This window comes from Rana temporaria, chromosome 5, assembly GCF_905171775.1.
Source record: "Rana temporaria chromosome 5, aRanTem1.1, whole genome shotgun sequence".
Lineage (NCBI taxonomy): Eukaryota > Metazoa > Chordata > Amphibia > Anura > Ranidae > Rana > Rana temporaria.
Window position 1 is genome coordinate 168,049,152 of NC_053493.1, and position 17,072 is coordinate 168,066,223.

Sequence of the window (17,072 nt, forward strand, 5' to 3'; positions counted from 1 at the left end):
CTCGAGAAAGTGCATCTGAAACATACTCCTCCATGGCCTTATCCTGCGAGACTGACAGAGTAAACCCGGCCACGAGGGGGTATGGACCCAGGTTGAAGGTCAATTGGGAATCATACGACCATTGTATGCAGACGATACGCAACTGTATTTTCGCATCTGCAACAAAAAGGATCATCATCCCAGTTTAGAGAAATGTCTCTCTTTGATAGAAAACTGGATGACAAAGAGTTATCTTAAACTCAACAGTTCAAAAACAGAACTCCTTATGTTTCACGCCAGCCGAAAGAGTCAACTGGCAACAACCTGGACACCCCCGCCCATTCTGGGCCAAATCATCACCCCTAGCTCCAAAGTCAAAAGTCTCGGGGTCATCTTCGATACCTTCATGACAATGGACGCACAAATAGGGTCAGTAGTCAGCGGAGCGCACCATCTGTTGCGCCTACTACGCAGACTTATTCCATTTATCCCCAAAGAAGACGTAGCAGTCGTGGTGGGAACAATCGTGAATTCCAGACTGGACTATGCCAACGCCCTGTACCTCGGACTCCCAAAGTACCAAATCTCCCGTCTGCAAGTCGTTCAGAATACGGCCGCCAGACTGGTGACTGGGAAAAAAAATGGGAATCAATCTCACCTTCGTTGAGAACCCTTCACTGGCTGCCAGTAAAAGACAGAATTGCATTTAAAGCACTCTGCCTGACACATAAGTGCATCCATGGGAAGGCTCCGCAATATCTTTGCGACAAGATAGAACCTCACAATTCGAATCGCGTTCTGCGATCCACCGACCAAAATCTGGTCAGGGTACCAAAAACCAAATACAAGTCCAAAGGAGAAAGAAGGTTTGCTTTTCAGGGTCCTAGACTATGGAACGCTTTACCAACCAGCATTCGGTTGGAGGAAAACCACCTGACTTTCAGAAGACAGATCAAAACTCTGCTCTTTTGATGTCATGAGACACGAACAACTAGCGCCCAGAAGCGATTCAGTTCGCATGCGCCACGCTTTATAAGTTTTTCATTCATTCATTCATTCATTGTGGGGGCAAACTACCGGCTTGACCTTTGTCAAAGACATTGCTAAAATCGCGTTACCACTCTGGCAGGGAGGAGAGAAGAGGAGCACAGGACCTTAGCCACCCTCTGAAAGCATGTCTTACTGCATTGTGGTGACCAGGAGAGAACCTCAGCATAAAGCCAATCGAAAGAGTGGTTGTGCCTCTGTAACCATGGATAACCAGCATGAATTTAGGTGTGGAAATAACTAGTAATTGGATTATCTCATGAAGAGCCCCTATGGCCATGGACAACAGAGCAGTCTCTTAAGTCACATGGACAGGCTGTAGAGGTCTCCTGTCAAGAGCCTCAATGGCAAGTGGAGTGGCAAGCAGCTTCAGTGGAATCGAGTGCTTTGATACAAGGACAGCATTTCATGAACAGGCCAGCAGCCCCAGAGTCGATTAGAGCCTGTATCTCAACGGACGACTCAGTCCAAGAAAGGGTAACCGGAACCAGGGGCTTATCCTTATGGATAACTGGGGATGAAACAACGCCACCTAAGGTCTGTCCATGACAGGAACTCAAGGTTCGGGCATTCCCTGGATGGGTAGTACAAGACTTCAAAAGTGACCTGCCTGGCCACCACAAAAGCACAATCTCTCCCCCCTCCTAAGTGCTCTCTCATTCGCAGAGACGTATGAAGCCCAAGTGCATGGGTTCACCTTCACTGACCGACTCGGAACCAGGAGGCATGGGAGGTGAGGGAGGCAAGGGTGGGACTGCAAAGCTCAAAGCCAAAAGGTACAGGAGGTGTCCGCAAACACTCCTTAAAGGAAGGTCTCTCTCGGAGTCTGGAGTCAATAAAAATCAACCCCTCAGAGATCAACCTCTCCAGTTCAGTGGGTATGTCTCGGGCCTCACAGACTCTATGTACTTAACAGGCTGCATGTTGTGAGCACACGGGAAAGAATTGATCTAAAGAGTTGGTAGCCATCTGAATGACAGTGTGATCATAATCCATTGGTGCCATTAGTTGCAGACATGGATGTCCGTTGTATTGGTACAGTTTCACCACAAGCCCTGATGACTCAGTAGGCGTATGCCTTGTTGAGTCCATTAGCTCTGGTAAGCCTTCCATATGTTGGTGGTGGTTTTGCTTCTATCATTCACTTTTCACAATTGCTTTTCCACTGATGTCCTAAAGAGGCTATCCATTAATCAGGATCTGCAGCATATTCCAGCTGCCACCCGTGGACTTCACTTGTTATCACGTTGTGGACTTTTTCAAGTGTGTGTCAAATCGCGATCTGCGATTTTAATCAGGACTGCGACATTGTGGCGGACAGATCGTACACTTTTGACACATTTTTGGGACCATTGACATTAATACAGCCATCAGTGCTATAAAAATGCATGGATTACTGTGTAAATGTCACTGGCAGGGAAGGGGTTAACACTAGGGAGGTGTTTCTAACTGTGGGGGGGATGGGACTGACTGGAGCAAGAGACAAAACGCTGTTCCGAATCACTAGGAACAGCATATCTGTCTTTCCTCCCCTGTCAGAACGGCGATCTGTCTGTTTACATTGACAGATTCCAATTCTGTCTCTCTGTGGAGCGATCGCAGGTGACCGGCAGACATTGCAGCCACCGGCCAGGCGCATCGGCTCTGGCGCCCCCTAGAGCTCTTAAAGTGGCTACAATGACGACGATTTGCCCAGGAGAGCCAACCTGCCGCAGTACAACTGCAGAGGCTGGTCTTCAAGCTGTAAAAGAGCACTTGTCATTTCAGATCCATCATGGCAGCGGTCGTTAGCGGGCATCCACTCACCTGCAGTCGCCATGTCCCTCACCTTGATGTGTCACTGCCACATCACCTGCCGTTCCATTAACCTTTTGCCGACCGCGCCATAGCAGAAATACTGCTACAGCGCGGTCGAGTTATTGTGACAGGACGTCCCTGGGACGTCCTCGTGCACTTCCGCGTTTGCGCGTCCCCTGGGGCGCGCTCGCGGAAGTGTCCGTGCTCGCCGGGTCTAGAAGACCCGGCGCATCACGGATCACAGTAAATTGCCGCGAATCGCGGCTGTTTACCACGTGATCGCTCCGTCAAATGACGGAGCGATCACTTGTAAACAAACCGGCGTCATTTGATGACGCCGGTTCCTCCCTCTCCTCTCTGTACCGTTCGGTACAGTGCGAGAGGAGGAGGGGGGGGGAGCGCGGGGTGTCAGCAGTGCTGTGGCTGGATCTGTGACAACTGCAGTCACAGATCCAGCCATCCCTCCCAGCTCAGCAATACTCTGCAATACCCCCCCATACTCTGCCATACCCCCCCATACTCTGCCATACCCCCCCATACTCTGCCATACCCCCCCATACTCTGCCATACCCCCCCATACTCTGCCATACCCCCGCCATACCCCCCCATACTCTGCCATACCCCCGCCATACCCCGCCATACTCTGCATACCCCCGCCATACCCCGCCATACCCCCCCATACTCTGCATACCCCCGCCATACCCCGCCATACCCCCCCATACTCTGCATACCCCCGCCATACCCCGCCATACCCCCCCATACTCTGCATACCCCCGCCATACCCCGCCATACCCCCCCCTCCTCTGCATACCCCCGCCATACCCCCCCATACTCTGCATACCCCCCCATACTCTGCATACCCCCCCCCATACCCCCATACCCCGCCATACCCCCATACCCCGCCATACCCCGCCATACCCCCATACCCCGCCATACCCCCATACTCCGCCATACCCCCATACTCCGCCATACCCCCATACTCCGCCATACCCCCATACTCCGCCATACCCCCATACTCCGCCATACCCCGCCATACCCCCATACTCTGCAAAACCCCCATACTCTGCAATACCCTGCGCGATACTCTGCAATACCCAAATACTCTGCAATACTCCGCAATACCCCAATACTCTGCAATACCCCCAATACCCCAATACTCTGCAATACCCAAATACTCCGCAATACCCCAATACTCCGCATATATAATGTTTTGGGGTTCTATGTAGTTTTCTAGCAAATAAATTGTGATTTTTCCATGTAGGAGAGAAATGTCAGAATTGGCCTGGGTGCTCCAGAACGCCTGATGGCGCTCCCTGCATGTTGGGCCTCTCTATGTGGCCACGCCGTGTAAAAGTTGCACACATGGGGTATCGCCATACTCGGGAGGAATAGCAGAATGTGTTTTGGGGTGTCATTCGTGGTATGCATATGCTGTGTGTGAGAAATAACCTGCGAATATGACAGAAACAAGTTTGTTTGTTTTTTTTTTACAGAATTTTCGGTCGTTTTTCTTTTATAGCGCAAAAAATAAAAAACCCAGAGGTGATCTAATACCACCAAAAGAAAGCTCTATTTGTGTGAAAAAAAGGACAAAAATTTCAAATGGGTACAATGTTGTATGACGGAGTAATTGTCATTCAAATTGTGAGAGCACCGAAAGCTGAAAATTGGTCTGGTCAGGAAGGGGGTTTAAGTGCCCAGTGGTCAAGAGGTTAAAGTGAATGGGGCTGTTGGTAAGTCAACAGCGAGTCAGAGGATGAGCCGTTGCGGGACAGAGATGATAGTTGCTCTTTAAAAATTATGATTTAAATTGAGTTGATTTAATCAAGCCTATTTACTAATGATTTAATCATGATTTAAATTGACTTGATTTAAATCAAATCCACCCTGTTTAAAAGGTCATATTAAGGTGGAAAAGGTTCTGAAATGATTTACCTTTGTCTCATTTTTTTTACATCACAGAAACCCGACAACCACTCTCTAGGACAAAAGATGGTTCAGGGCAGTCTGAAAATCTTGGGGCAGATTTTGGCTGGTTGGGGAGAAGAAAATTGTGAGGAGGGGGGGGGGGGGGGGTAGAGATAGAAACATTTGTTTTACCCTTTTGAAACCAATGATTGAACCCGTAGGTGTGGGACATCTGTGACCTAGAGGACTAAAAACTGTAAAAGACGCTCCCCCACTCTTCAGCGTGAGGGCGCCCCTTCATTGTGAAGAAAGCTTTCGAGTTGACTTGTTGGACTTTGTGTCCCAAGTCTTGCTCTAAAAGGAAGGGCTAACTTTTTGCTTTGAAGATGAAGCCTGTGGAAAGCACAGGGGCGTCTTCGTTTAGAGTAGAAGAACCCCTGAGGAGTTTTTTTTTGGAGATTTCTCCTCCTAAAACCTCTTTTATGAACATGTCAAATGTATCAGATGTCTTATGACTTGTTCTAGGGGATCAACATAGAAAAGTAGGGCGGAAGGGAAGGTTTGTAAGTTTGGCCAGAACTTGGTCCTGGAATACAAGATTCTGTTAAATGTTCACTGCCCTAGTCCAATTAGCTACAGTTTGACAAGCTGAAATTGCAATTGCCAGTTACAGGGCTGGACCAGTAGGAGCAAAGAAAACCTTTAAGAGTGTCTCACATTTTCTATCTGCAGAATAGAATGAAAAGGTTTACTCAAGGCTGGATCTACTACTGGAACAATCCACCTTTTTTGTGAATTCTTTCTAGTCTATTTGTTTATGAATGGGGAATGTTTCTTTAAACATGTCAGGTTTCTTAGTACCTAGAGGGGCATGGGGAGATGGAGGAAAAATATATATATATATATGTGTGTGTGTGTGTGTATTACCAAGGTTACACCAATCTACAGTAGATGCACTGCTTTTATTGATATAGTGGAAGGTGGTGAAGAATTGACTGATATATCCAAAATGAAATAAAGGGAAATAAAGAAAACTAGTCAAGAAAATGTCTCCATAGGAGAAAAGAGGCCAATTACCTCAGGACACTAGCAAAAAAACATGGACCTACAGAGTGGTGTGGCTTTATCGGAGGAAACGCGTGGGATTGGAGCAGGAAAAGTTACGTCAACTAGCACAGACCGCGCTGCAGGCGGCCATGCAAGATTTTATTCCATGTCACTCAAATTCATTGTCCTTGATGTAAGTGAAATGTTTAATAAATAAACCAGCTTTATACGTATTAATGCACTATGAGCGCCTTCTATTATCTTTTTTAACCACATGATGTGATTAATGAGATTAAGGAGCACCATAAGCCTGGATACATTCCCTGGAGCTGGCTGACCACTTGTCTTCAGAGGCGCTTCCATTCACAAGCATATGATCTCTTGGTGGGACCATTTGATTCAGTAAGCGGACAATTTTTCACATATACAGCACAGCGGTGACACACTTTCCATTGTGGATTATTTCAGCTGCAACAGTTTGTTGAATTTGCATGTGGGAAAATTTGGAGCATCATCTTTTCACTAAACACATTGAATTGTGGAGCACTGGACTATTTATGAACTTTTGTACCAATTATTATTTGTCATTTTTTGCGAACAGATCGTGGCTATTTACCCTAAAAAATATTTTTGATGCAATTCACTTGATAAACCATTCTAGGCAACAAGAGTTTCACTTATCTAGTGGCACTTTGCCATTTGAACATTTAATATGGTTTGGTTTTGCTTGTTGTACATTTGTTGCATCTGTTACCCAATTATTTTTCGGATAAAATCCCAGTCAAAAACAACACATCCTATTTACAAATAAAAAAATTGAAAAATTGGGCGTGCAAAATTATTCAGCCCCCTTAAGTTAATACTTTGTTGCGCCACCTTTTGCTGCGATTACAGCTGTAAGTCGCTTGGGGTATGTCTCTATCAGTTTTGCACATCGAGAGACTGAAATTTTTGCCCATTCCTCCTTGCAAAACAGCTCGAGCTCAGTGAGGTTGGATGGAGAGCGTTTGTGAACAGCAGTTTTCAGTTCTTTCCACAGATTCTCGATTGGATTCAGGTCTGGACTTTGACTTGGCTATTCTAACACCTGGATATGTTTATTTGTGAACCATTCCATTGTAGATTTTGCTTTATGTTTTGGATCATTGTCTTGTTGGAAGGCAAATCTTCGTCCCAGTCTTAGGTCTTTTGCAGACTCCATCAGGTTTTCTTCCGGGATTGGTCCTGTATTTGGCTCCATACATCTTCCCATCAATATTAACCATCTTCCCTGTCCCTGCTGAAGAAAAGCAGGCCCAAACCATGATGCTGCCACCACCATGTTTGACAGTGGGGATGGTGTGTTCAGGGTAATGAGCTGTGTTGCTTTTACACCAAACGTAACGTTTTGCATTGTTGCCAAAAAGTTCGATTTTGGTTTCATCTGACCAGAGCACCTTCTTCCGCATGTTTGGTGTGTCTCCCAGGTGGCTTGTGGCAAACTTTAAACGACACTTTTTATGGATCTCTTTAAGAAATGGCTTTCTTCTTGCCACTCTTCCATAAAGGCCAGATTTGTGCAGTATACGACTGATTGTTGTCCTATGGACAGAGTCTCCCACCTCAGCTGTAGATCTCTGCAGTTCATCCAGAGTGATCATGGGCCTCTTGGCTGCATCTCTGATCAGTTTTCTCCTTGTATGAGCTGAAAGTTTAGAGGGACGGCCAGGTCTTCGTAGATTTGCAGTGGTCTGATACTGAATGAATGATCGAATGAATGAAAAACGTATAAAGCGCGGCACATGCAAACTGAATCGCTTCTGGGCGCTAGCTGTTCGTGTCTCATGACATCAAAAGAGCAGAGTTTTGATCCGTCTTCTGAAAGTCAGGTGGTTTTCCTCCAACCGAATGCTGGTTGGTAAAGCGTTCCATAGTCTAGGACCCTGAAAAGCAAACCTTCTTTCTCCTTTGGACTTGTATTTTGTTTTTGGTACCGTGACCAGATTTTGGTCGGTGGATCGCAGAACGCGATTCGAATTGTGCAGTTCTATCTTGTCGCAAAGATATTGCGGAGCCTTCCCATGGATGCACTTATGTGTCAGGCAGAGTGCTTTGAATGCAATTCTGTCTTTTACTGGCAGCCAGTGAAGGGTTCTCAGCGAAGGTGAGATTGATTCCCATGGTTTTTTTCCCAGTCACCAGTCTGGCGGCCGTATTCTGAACGACTTGCAGACGAGAGATTTGGTACTTTGGGAGTCCGAGGTAAAGAGCATTTGCATAGTCCAGTCTGGAATTCACGATGGTTCCCACCACGACTGCTACGTCTTCTTTGGGGATAAATGGAATAAGTCTGCGTAGTAGGCGCAACAAATGGTGCGCTCCGCTGACTACTGACCCTATTTGTGCGTCCATTGTCATGAAGGTGTCGAATATGACTCCTAGACTTTTGACTTTGGAGCTAGGGGTGATGATTTGGCCCAGAATGGGCGGCGGTGTCCAGGTTGTTGCCAGTTGACTCTTTCGGCTAGCGCGAAACATAAGCAGTTCTGTTTTGGAACTGTTGAGTTTAAGATAACTCTTAGTCATCCAGTTTTCTATTGAAGAGAGACATTTCTCTAAACTGAGATGATGATCCTTTTTGTTGCAGATGCGAAAATACAATTGCGTATCGTCTGCATAAGAGTGATAGAGTAGTTCTTGGCTACTGATAATATCAAAGAGAGGGCGAAGATAGATGTTGAAAAGCACTGGTGACAGGGGGGATCCTTGGGGGACTCCACATGGCACCGTGCGCTTTTCCGACGTGAAAGATCCCAGTTTCACTGTTTGCGAACGGTTTTCAAGAAAGGAGGAAAACCATGGTAGATCCGCTTCTGCGACTCTGGCTACCTCGGCCAGTCGCATCAGTAACAGTTTGTGGTCTACCGTGTCAAAGGCTGCGCTTAGGTCCAACAGAACCAGGAGACAGGATTCTCCTTCGTCTGCGGCCTCGAGGGCGTCGTCCCATATTTTGAGTAAGGCCGTTTCTGTCCCGTGTCCGGGACGGAAGCCTGATTGTAATGGATCCAGTAGATTGTAGGTATCTAGATGCTGTTGCAGCTGTTGTACCACTATTTTCTCCATTACCTTGGAGAGAGCGTTTAGGCCTGTTATGGGGCGGCGGTGTGCTGGGTCCTTGGGATCCAGGTTAGGTTTTTTCAGGATGGGCTGGATTGTGCCCTCTTTCAGCAGGGATGGCACTGTGCCTTCCTTAAATGACTGGTTTATAAGCTGTGTGATAGGCGGTGCCAGGATGTCGGCACATTCCTTCAGCAGTTTGGTGGGGATGATGTTATTGGGTGCTGAGCTGTTCCGCAAAGCACCAATGATATTTTTTGTGGCATCGATGGAGATCGGTTCCAGAGTGAACTTTGTTGATTGTAGAGCGTTTCTGTGGGTATTTTGTGGTTGATTGAAGGGGGGGGTTGAGGGGGGTGTTGTTTTGCGGTATGCTTTCCCGGATTCTTTCAATTTTGTTGATGAAGAAATCCGATAGTTCATTACAGAACTCTTGGGTGTCTGAGTTGGGGACTTCAAGACATCCCGGATTCATGGTCTGGGTGACCATCTTGAAGAGTTCGCGGGGGCGGTTTAAGGCGCTGTTAATCGCCATAGAAAAATGATGTTTCTTGGCTTTGAAGATTTCTTTATGATATCGTGTTGTTATTGCCTTGTAGATGATGAGGTTATCATCTGAAGGTTTTCTTTTCCAGGCGGATTCCGCCCTTCTGCGCTCTTGCTTCAGTGGCGATAGCTGGTTGTTGAACCAGCCAAACTTTTTTTCCCGGATGCAGGCTTTGCGTTTCGGTGCTACTAAGTCGGCTGACTGTAGCAGGGCTGCGTTTATGGCATCCAGTGTATCTGTGGCTGTTTGATGAGGATGGATTGTTTTGATTCTGTTTTCCAAGGTAGATTTGAAGAGTTCCGAATGGAGCTTCTTCTGAGATCTAGCCCAGTGTATTGTCACCGGCTTGGGTGCTTTTATCACTGGGGGAATTTTGGAAATTATGAAATTAATTGCATGGTGGTCTGTCCAAGGCAAAGGTTCATTTCCCAAAATATTTATTTTCAGATTTTGTCTGAAAATTAGGTCGAGTGTGTGACCTGAGGCATGCGTGGGTCCGCATATAAGTTGCTGTAGCCCTAATCCTTCCAGGTGATTGATGCAGGCGTCCGCAATGGGATCCTGTGAGGAGTTGGCCCACAGATTGAAATCCCAGAGCAGCAAAAAGTGTTTGCTGTTAAGGGTATAAGTGGATATAAACTCCGTTAATGACGGCAGAAGCTGCGATTTTGGCCCAGGTGGCCTATAGCAGAGGAGAATGTGAACAGTCTCCTGGGGGGAAGTTTGAAGTTGAAGAGTAATGCCGCATACACACCATCACTTTATGTGATGAAAAAAAAACGACACTTTCTGTGAAGTAAAAAATGACGTTTTTGAAACTTCAATTTTCGAAGACGAAGTTGCCTACACACCATCGTTTTTCTCACAATGTTCTTGCAAAGTGAGGTTACGTTCCACCACGTTTTACCATTGAAGCTTGCTTCATAAGTAGCTTCTGGGCATGCGTGGATGAAAAAACGTCTTACAAAACGACGTTTTTTGCTACACACGGTCAATTTCTGTGAAGTAAAAAGTGCACTTTTGAAAAACGACACATAAAATTGAAGCATGCTTCAATTTTTTTTGGTCGTTTTTTACAAGACATAAAACAACGTTTTCCCCCACACACAGTCAATTAAAGTGACGTTTTTAAAAACGTCATTTTTTTTCATCACATAAAGTGATGGTGTGTACGCGGCATTAGGGTTTCCATGAATGGAAGAGGATTTTGAAGGGCTGGCTTAGTGATTGCAATGTGATTCTTGTGGATCACCATCAGGCCTCCTCCTCTTTGCCCTATTCTGTTTTCCGTTATAATGCGATAGTTTACTGGCACCAATTCTCCGAGAATGGTGTTGCAGTCGTCTGAGAGCCAGCTTTCTGTAATAAAGAGGCAGTCTAGATCATTTTGTAGTAAGAAATCGTGGATTTCTGATCGGTGTTTTACTGCCGATCTTGTGTTGATCAAAGCACATGATATGTACTTGAGCTGGGTTAAATGGTTAAAATTTTTGAAAGTCGATCGTCGATCGACTCTCAAAAGTTGCTCTATTTTTAAGGCCTTTTTGGTGATGGCTGGTAATATTGTTGCGAATTGTCTCAGACCCCGAATAGTCTCTGCAGAGTATCGCAAATTAGCCATTGTCGCCAGTCGCCGGGGGGGAGGGGGGGGGGATGATTATGGTGGAGGGAAGATTCGCAGAATCCTCTCTCTAAGGCCTTGGTCCAGAGGAAGGCAAAAAAACCCTGGCAGTGCTAAGCCAATGTGCTGCCGCAGGGAAAAAAATTCCTTCCTGATCCCTGAGAGGCGATCGGACAAAACCCTGGATCAAGTGCTGTTGGGTCGAAGAGGGAAGGGGGGATGAGAGGTGTCACTATTGCTGGGGTGTACCAAGATGGCCGTCGACCGAGACACAAGCCTCAGGTTTGGGGGCTGCCAGCTTGGTAGGTAGAGCTAGAATGGTTATCCGGGGGAGGAAGGGTCCTCCAGGGATAGGGGGGGATATTGCCGAATAATTTCTGAATAATTCCGGAGAATTCCGGGCTGTTTGTGGGCCTGTATGTGGCGCGCCGCTAGGCCGCGGCTGAAGCCGCGGACTTTCCTGATTGCGGCGGCCGCGAATATGGCCAGTCTGGCGTGGATGCGGAAGAGCGCCGTGAATCGCCGCGAAAATCGCTACTATGAGCGACGGGGGGCCGGGGGGGTGCTCAGATTGTGGGTGGCAGAGAGGGGAGCGAAAAAAAATACTCCTTCCAATTCAATATTATCGCTTGCACAGTGCTCCTTGGGATGTTTAAAGCTTGGGAAATCTTTTTGTATCCAAATCCGGCTTTAAACTTCTCCACAACAGTATCTCGGACCTGCCTGGTGTGTTCCTTGTTCTTCATGATGCTCTCTGCGCTTTAAAAACGGACCTCTGAGACTATCACAGTGCAGGTGCATTTATACGGAGACTTGATTACACACAGGTGGATTCTATTTATCATCATTAGTCATTTAGGTCAACATTGGATCATTCAGAGATCCTCACTGAACTTCTGGAGAGAGTTTGCTGCACTGAAAGTAAAGGGGCTGAATAATTGTGCACGCCCAATTTTTCAGTTTTTTATTTGTTAAAAAAGTTTGAAATATCCAATAAATTTCGTTCCACTTCATGATTGTGTCCCACTTGTTGTTGATTCTTCAAAAAAAAATTACAGTTTTATATCTTTATGTTTGAAGCCTGAAATGTGGCAAAAGGTCGCAAAGTTCAAGGGGGCCGAATACTTTCGCAAGGCACTGTAGCAGCCAGTATTTACCACTAAAGGACTGAGCATGTGTTTACATGTTAAAAACAATTTTTTTTTGCTAGAAAATTACTTAGAACCCCAAACATTATACATATATATATTTTTTTTTTCAAACATGTATGGGTGTATGGGATTGTATGTTGGGTGTATGGGATTGTATTGTGTATTTTTATTTTGTTTGTTTATTTTTTTGTGGCTGGACTGGATGGACTTGTGTCTTTTTTCAACCTGACTAACTATGTAACTATGTAACACCCTAGAGAATAAAACTGCTTTAATTGCAATACTTTTTGTCACACCGTATTTGCACAGTGGTCTTACAAGCGCACTTTTTTTGAAAAACATTTACTTTTTGGATTAAAAAAATAAGACAACAGTAAAGTTAGCCCAATTTTTTTTTTATATTGTGAAAGATGATGTTATGCCGAGTAAATTGATACCCAACATGTAACGCTTCAAAATCGCGCCCGCTCGTGCAATGGCGTCAAACTTTTACCCTTAAAAATCTCCATAGGCGACTTTTAAAAAATTCTACAGGTTGCATATTTCGAGTTACAGAGGAGGTATAGGGCTAGAATTACTGTTCTCACGCTAACGATCGCGGAGATACCTCACATGTGTGGTTTGAACATCGTTTTCATATGCGGGCACTACTCAAGTATGCGTTCGCTTCTGCACGCGAGCTCGGCGGGACGGGGCACTTTACAAAAATTGTTCTAGTTTATTTGACTTGATAGTTACACTGTTATTTTTGTTTTAAAAAAATGGGTCACTTTTATTCCTATTACAATTACATATTATATAATTTAAACATTCCTTGTAATAGAAAAAAAGCATGACAGGTCCTCTTAAATATGAGATATGGGGTCAAAAAGACCTCAGATCTCATATTTAATCTAAAAAGCAATAAATGTGGTAGTTTGAAAAAATTACAAAAATATAATGGCTCTTTAAGACGCATGTGCGGAAGTGATGTTTTGACAATGCTTCCGCCCTGCTATGGTATGGAGACGGATGGGGGCTATCTTGCCCTCACTAGTCTCCATACCCAGCCACAGACAGGTCCCGATCGCCTCCGCCGCTACCGACGGCTCTGGTAAGCGGCGGAGGAATTGGGAGAGTGGCAGGAGGGGCTCCCTCTCCTGCCGCCGATAACGGTGATCTCATGGCGATTCCAGCACAGAGACCACCATTATCGTTTACAGGACCACTGCCTTAAGAGATAGATACCTCGGTTGTGGCAGCAGCTGCTGCCATTACCGAGATATCCCTCTTCAAAGTGTTGGACATACAGTGAGGAAAATAAGTATTTGAACACCCTGCTATTTTGCAAGTTCTCCCACTTGGAAATCATGGAGGGGTCTGAAATTGTCATCGTAGGTGCATGTCCACTGTGAGAGACATAATCAAAAAAAAAAAATTCAGAAATCACAATTTATGATTTTTTTAACTATTTATTTGTATGATACAGCTGCAAATAAGTATTTGAACACCTGTCTATCAGCTAGAATTCTGACCCTCAAAGACCTGTTAGTCTGCCTTTAAAATGTCCACCTCCACTCCATTTATTATCCTAAATTAGATGCACCTGTTTGAGGTCATTAGCTGCATAAAGACACCTGTCCACCCCATACAATCAGTAAGAATCCAACTACTAACATGGCCAAGACCAAAGAGCTGTCCAAAGACACTAGAGACAAAATTGTACACCTCCACAAGGCTGAAAAGGGCTACGGGGAAATTGCCAAGCAGCTTGGTGAAAAAAGGTCCACTGTTGGAGCAATCATTAGAAAATGGAAGAAGCTAAACATGACTTTCAATCTCCCTCGGACTGGGGCTCCATGCAAAATCTCACCTCGTGGGGTCTCAATGATCCTAAGAAAGGTGAGAAATCAGCCCAGGACTACACGGGAGGAGCTGGTCAATGACCTGAAAAGAGCTGGGACCACCGTTTCCAAGGTTACTGTTGGTAATACACTAAGACGTCATGGTTTGAAATCATGCATGGCACGGAAGGTTCCCCTGCTTAAACCAGCACATGTCAAGGCCCGTCTTAAGTTTGCCAATGACCATTTGGATGATCCAGAGGAGTCATGGGAGAAAGTCATGTGGTCAGATGAGACCAAAATAGAACTTTTTGGTCATAATTCCACTAACCGTGTTTGGAGGAAGAAGAATGATGAGTACCATCCCAAGAACACCACCCCTACTGTGAAGCATGGGGGTGGTAGCATCATGCTTTGGGGGGGTTTTTCTGCACATGGGACAGGGCGACTGCACTGTATTAAGGAGAGGATGACCGGGGCCATGTATTGCGAGATTTTGGGCAACAACCTCCTTCCCTCAGTTAGAGCTTTGAAGATGGGTCGAGGCTGGGTCTTCCAACATGACAATGACCCGAAGCACACAGCCAGGATAACCAAGGAGTGGCTCTGTAAGAAGCATATCAAGGTTCTGGCGTGGCCTAGCCAGTCTCCAGACCTAAACCCAATAGAGAATCTTTAGAGGGAGCTCAAACTCCGTGTTTCTCAGCGACAGCCCAGAAACCTGACTGATCTAGAGAAGATCTGTGTGGAGGAGTGGGCCAAAATCCCTCCTCCAGTGTGTGCAAACCTGGTGAAAAACTACAAGAAAGGTTTGACCGCTGTAATTGCAAACAAAGGCTACTGTACCAAATATTAACATTGATTTTCTCAGGTGTTCAAATACTTATTTGCAGCTGTATCATACAAATAAATAGTTAAAAAAATCATACATTGTGATTTTTTGATTATGTCTCTCACAGTGGACATGCACCTACGATAACAATTTAAGACCCCTCCATGATTTCCAAGTGGGAGAACTTGCAAAATAGCAGGGTGTTCAAATACTTATTTTCCTCACTGTATATAGTCGTGCGGCGGTCCTTAAGTGGTAAATTTTGGCAGCAAATTTCGATTTAGTTTTAGTCCCATTTTAGTCTTCTGCAACTGTTTTAGTTTTAATCGTATTTAGTTGACTAAATCTCAAGGACATTTATTTTAGTCGACTAAAATCGAATGGGTGTTGGTAAATTGTAATGCATTATTTAAGCATTTCTCTACAATTTCCAATCTCATTATATACTGCTGGAGTGAAAAATCTAATAATGTTATTATTTATGTTTGTGAGGTATGAACCTGCACTACAGACCAGTGTTAATTTTGATGTCAAGTTTCAATTTAGTTTTAGTCCCATTTTAGTCTTTTGACTAAAATGCCTGTAATGGAACTATGTATTCTGCCGGAACATTTATAATCATCATGCAGTGAGGCATACCAAGGGTTAATTGTAGAGTGACTTTTGGGCACAGATTGAGCCAGGAGATGGGGTGGCAAGTGAATCATAATCCATGTTTGCAGGATGTCTGGAGATGTCACAAGTTGTTGGCTATTCAATGTGGGGACACATTCTTTTGAAAGGTGTTAATTGCATAGCCTCCTAGACATTGCATTGTCCCTTGTGTAAAGGTGTTATGTATGCTAAATACTGTTTATGTGTGGAATGTACTTATCGGAGACAGAACGTCTGTCTAGAAATGTAGATTGGAAGGAGATCATTGTGTTTGAGTTCTGGTAATGAAGAAATGTTTATAATTAGCTCAAAGCAGGTGATTGAAGCTTCCCCACGGTGTGATGTGTGGGTGGGGACAGTTTGATTGTTCATGTGCCTTGAATACTGTATAAAATCTCAGAGTGAACCATTAAAAAAATCAGTCCTGCTTGACTCTTCAAAACGTAGCCCTGTCTCGTTTCTTGAAAGGGCGTTCGATGGGATATACCGGCTGTACCTGCAGGGAAAAGGACTTCTCCAACGGCTGATACCCTCTCACTACCTGGGTAGCCGTTACAATGCCATTTTAGTTTTAGTCGTATTTTAGTAATCTCAACTGTTTTAGCTTTAGTCGACTAAAATGGCATTAAGTTTGTCAACTAAAATGTTTTAGTCGACAAAATTAACACTGGTAGCAGCCTAGGGTCTATGGATATACAGCCTGTGTCCTGTACTTTATGACTAGAATGAAGGCCCCTGGGTGAAGTGCCTCATTAATCACTGTCTACATTGTGCCGTGGCCGCATATGTGCTTGCCCTTCCATTGCGCTGTGGTGTAAAATCAACGTCAACAATGTTACAATGTTATATTCTTCATTTTATTCTATAATCCTATTGTAAGTGTGTCTGCTTTTATTAGGGTAGAAAAACACTTACATAATTAGGAATTTCCACTGCCCCAAGATCCTAATAGGTACATCATATAGATGAATACTTACCATTCTGTCATCCAGACATTTTTAGGATTTCTTATATATATTTTTTTGTATCTTCTGTATCTGGTTTATATTTATGTGTTTCTATATTATGTCACATGCCTGTATACAGGCTTTAATAGGTGCTGGCTGGGCAGGAGTTTGTGTAACGTCTCGCATATTGTGGGTATGCATAGAGAAAGGTCCCAGACATCGCACACAGAGCAAAGCCATTAGTAAACAGGTGAAAGCAGCCTCAACCAGCTTCATCCAAAGCCATGCCCCAACGCGTTTCACCCTGCCCTCCGCCATGACTGAGCCCCGTGGGCAGAGTGAAATGCGTTGGTACATAGCTTTGAATCAAACTGGCTGAGGCTGCTTTTACCTGTTTACTCATGTATTTGCTAGGTGTGCAGTGTCTGGGACCTTTCTCTATGGTCGGGTACTGCTGGATTACAGAAGTGGAATAAAAGATCAATGTCCTCAGTGTGTAACCACTTGCTATACTCATACAACTGAGCAAGGCAGTGAGGATGGACACTTGTCATCTACACCTGCAGATGACATTAATACTATATCCCTCATTCTTAACCTATACAGCAGTAAAAAACACTAGT

At 44.8% G+C, this 17,072-nt stretch overlaps 1 protein-coding gene across 3 annotated transcripts in view; it reads right to left on the minus strand.

Annotated features, from left to right (window-relative positions):
• Positions 1-17,072, minus strand: part of STX17 (syntaxin 17) — a 117,906-nt gene that overhangs the window by 36,656 nt on the left and 64,178 nt on the right. The window lies entirely within an intron of this gene.